The following is a 4,338-nucleotide window of genomic DNA, read 5'->3' on the forward strand; positions in this document are numbered from 1 at the left end:
TTCAGAGTGAGCCTGACTATCACTGTCTTCATTTTCAAGGCATTTTACTGTATAGTTTTGGAGAAAACTAAAAGCAAAATCACCCAAAACATCAAACTCCATTGTTGCACTTTGATTATTTCCGCATATTCCAACACTCATAAAAAATGTTCCTTTATAGGTAAGCTCATTCTTTTAATTGATATGTATTCAGAGTGACCCTGGCTATCACTTTATTCATTTTCAAGTCATTTTACTGTATAGTTTTGGAGAAAACTAAAAGCAAATTCACCCCAAACAACAAAATGCGTCCTAGCACTTGCACCGTGTCCCATAATCCAACACTCATAAAAAGGTGTTCCTTTATAGGTTAGCTCATTCTTTCAATTCATATGTATTCAGAGTGACCCTGACTATCACTGTCTTCATTTCCAAGGCATTTTACTGTATAGTCAGGTTTGCTCGTTCTTTTGATTGATTCCTGTTTACAGTCACCCTGACTATTGCTGTATTAATTTGAATTTTTTTTGACTGTATGGTTTTGAAGAAAATTAATAGCAAAATCACTTCACAAAATGAAGTGCATTCTACCAGTTGCACCATTACCCATTTTCAAATTAGAAATTTTCATGTAATTTTACTTTACCAAAAATGTTTTTATAGAGTGTATTGTTGCACTCATGTCCCATTTTCTAACATAAAGTTTCCGTTTTTGAATAAATTATTGCGCAAACGTATCATGCTTATTACCATATGAAACTGACTCTTTTATATATAGTATTGGACAAAATTGCTGGGAAATACTCTCCTGACGCCATACTGTCATGTTACACTCAAGCAAGGAGACGCAGGAGAATATTTTCGAACATGGACTTTAATTTGAACACACAGGGAACTTCGAAGACACAGCAACATGACGTTTAACAGCAGACAAAGAAATATTGAATGGGACTCACTATAAATACGTAGACACCAATGGGACACACCTGGGAGCAAATTAACTAATTAAACAAACACAGCTGGAAACAAATTAATACAACGAGGACAGGAACAGGAAGGACCAAATAAGGGCAAACAGGAACTCAACGGGAACACACACACGTGACACATACACTCAACCTCTTCTTACATTTTAATTGTTAGTGTCACATTTAATTAAGTTAAAATCTTCATTTTAACCTTAGGAACTGATTATGTTCATCACCCCTTTGAGCAGTCCTTATTTGTGTCCATGGTTACTAATTTCTAACCTTTAGTTAAATTTCTTATGTCTTTGCTTTTATAGCCCTGAGGTTGTTGTATTTGTTTATGGTGATTATGCCTGCAAAGCTATTATTTGTTTTGCTGTGTTTGTTTACCATAATCATCAGTCTATTGAATAAGTCTGCTTAGCTGCAATTTCTTGTTTCTCCTTACCTGTAACTGATCAATTACAATTGTATTGAGATTAATTTAAAAATGATCTATCTAAATTAAAATCCAGATACAACAAGACACTGATCAGGTAAGGACAGTTAACAACACAAAGAAAAAATAAGCAATATACTATCAGTGCCGTTTGAAAATGATCACACTTTTATTTTAATTTTACTTAACTTTATTTTATCATATTTTATGTACTTTTATAAATATTATATACATTTTATAGAAATACATGCAATTTATATATATTATACATTTATTTATTTATTTGGCCTTTCTTATTTCAGAAAACAACTTTGTGCATCTTAAGAAATAACAGCACTTTGGGCATGCTGTTGTACATCCCATCAGACTGCACAACAGTGCCTACTGTGGCTTCAACACCTGTGAACATTTATGCTTCTGCACACTAATGCATACACTTAAAATCATCTTCTCATATTAGGCTTTTGTTTAATTGCATAAAAAATTACATATTTGCATTTGTATCTGTGAAATGTCATAACACAGGTTACATAATCCCTATCACAACTTATTTCTGTATTTTAGTCTTAATAAAACTCTTGTTTAAATTCCAGTCAATCAATTTATAGCCTACTGTTATTTTAAGGTGCCATTGAGTCTTGAAAGGTGCCTAATAAAATGCATTATTATTATCATTAAATTATTATAGGAGTAAGCTGCAGCAGAGGCTGTGGCAGAATGACACCAAGGAGTTCTGCAGAGGCATGAGGACTATAATTGGTTACAAGCTTTCTGTACAAAAAAAAACTAAACAAATAAAAATAAAGGAAAGGAAAGGAAACCTCAACAATTTTTTCCCATCAAAACATGAACATGACTGTTTTCTACAATTCACATCGAAATAATATTAGACTAATAATAATAATAGCAAATAATGTTTGTTATATAATACTTACTATGTGTTTTTTAACTCAAAAGATAAGGTATATGTTCCAAATTAGGGCATTTAACAGGATGCAAGAGATAAATTAGTTTAGCCAGGTCGTATTTTAAATGTCATGAATTAGAACTTTCCAGACTTATTTTTGTGCTCTTAATTACTTATTAATTATTATTTGAAAATTAATACAGTAATAGTCAGGGACACTGTGACTATGCACCCGTACCGTAAGTGCACGATTATGAAGGTAGAATGACGTCAAAAAGATTTGCATACGCAGGGTAAGAGTTGTGGAAGTGTACATAAGACTGTAAGCGTAAATTAAATTTGCATGCGCAACAGAAGCTTTGTAAAGGTGTAAATCGCGTTTCAAGCGCAAGAAAAAATTATTTGCAGCATTTTACTGTTATTCGTAAGTGTAATACATGTATTGTGAAACTGCAGCTTCATGCTAACGCAAAATAAATATGATCTGCATGCTTCTGACTTCCATGTTTCCGCGCTTACACTTTTGGCACGTTTTTTTCACCAAAAGACGGTCAAAAGCACTGCAAGCCTGTGAACAGTGATTAAATATTTTAGTAATATTTTGTAAAATCCTCTTAAATTACGTTAAATAAAAAATTATTACTGTTGGTTCAATTATTACAACCTTTACAAAGCTTCTGTTGCGCATGCAAATGTAATTTACGCTTACAGTCTTATGTACACTTCCACAACTCTTACCCTGCGTATGCAAATCTTTTTGACGTCATTCTACCTTCATACACGATTACATGCGCAACACAAAAAAAAAGTGCAGCTGGCTTGATCGTATATTTTCAAAGCGCGGCTGGCTTGACCGCAGTTTTTTTTTTTTGACCTGCAGTACAGAGTCGTTCACATGGTGCAGATGTCACACCCAAGACCTTATTTGTCGCTGTCAAACGGTAGGATGAATTTGCAGGTTTGATTTCAACCGATTGTAAATCATTAGCCAATTCATCCATCACTCGTCTTGTGCTCTTGTTCTGAATCTGAATTATTCTGTTTTACAGAGACCAAACGATTCAGTGCGTGAGTGAACTGTCTGAATGAACCGATTCAGATAGTCTTTGCTAACCCGTTTGACCAATTTTTTTAATCTAAAGAGCCGACTGAAAATGGGACGCACGACATGATTCCTTAAATATTGTGAGGGAAAATGTTTCTCAGGTCGGTATACGGTAATCTCCCACCTCAATCAGTTATTTTACTGCCACCCGTAGGATCACATCGCTATTGTAGTATTACACTTGTACAGGTGCAGGGCCTTAAAACTGTGTGATGTATGGTTATGTATTGTGTGCGTGTGTGTGTGTGTTTGTATATATACTTTTATTCAGCAAGAATGCATTAAATTGATCAAAGGTAGTGAAGTAGTGACAGTAAAAGCATGTTACAGTTGTGGTCAGAATTATCGGCACCCTTGGTAAATATGATCAAAGAAGGCTGTGAAAATAAATCTGCATTGTTAATCATTTTGATCTTTTATTTTAAAAATTCACATAAATCTAACCTTTCATTGGAGAATAAGAATTTAAAATGGGGGGAAATATCATTATGACATAAATGTTTCAGGTACATCTCAAAAAATTAGAATATCATGAAAAAGGTCAATATTTTTTGTCACTCATTTCAGAAAGTGAAACCCATATATTATATAGATTCATTACACATAGAGTGAAATGTTTCAAGCCTTTATTTCTTGAAATGTTGATGATTATGGCTTACAGATAATGAAAACCCAAAATTCAGTGTCTCAGAAAATTTGAATATTACGTAAGATCAATAAAGGATAAAAAAAAAAAAAAAACAAACAGAAATGTCAGGCTTCTGAATAGTATGTTCATTTCTATGCACTCAATACTTGGTTGGGCCTCCTTTTGCATGAATTACTGCATCAATGCGGCGTGGCATGGAGGCAATCAGCCTGTGGCACTGCTCAGGTGTAATGGAAGCCCAGGTTGCTTTGATAGCGGCCTTCAGGTCATCTGCATTGTTGGGTCTGGTGT

This window comes from Sinocyclocheilus anshuiensis, unplaced genomic scaffold (assembly GCF_001515605.1).
Source record: "Sinocyclocheilus anshuiensis isolate Anshui unplaced genomic scaffold, SAMN03320099.WGS_v1.1 scaffold3131, whole genome shotgun sequence".
Taxonomy (NCBI): domain Eukaryota; kingdom Metazoa; phylum Chordata; class Actinopteri; order Cypriniformes; family Cyprinidae; genus Sinocyclocheilus; species Sinocyclocheilus anshuiensis.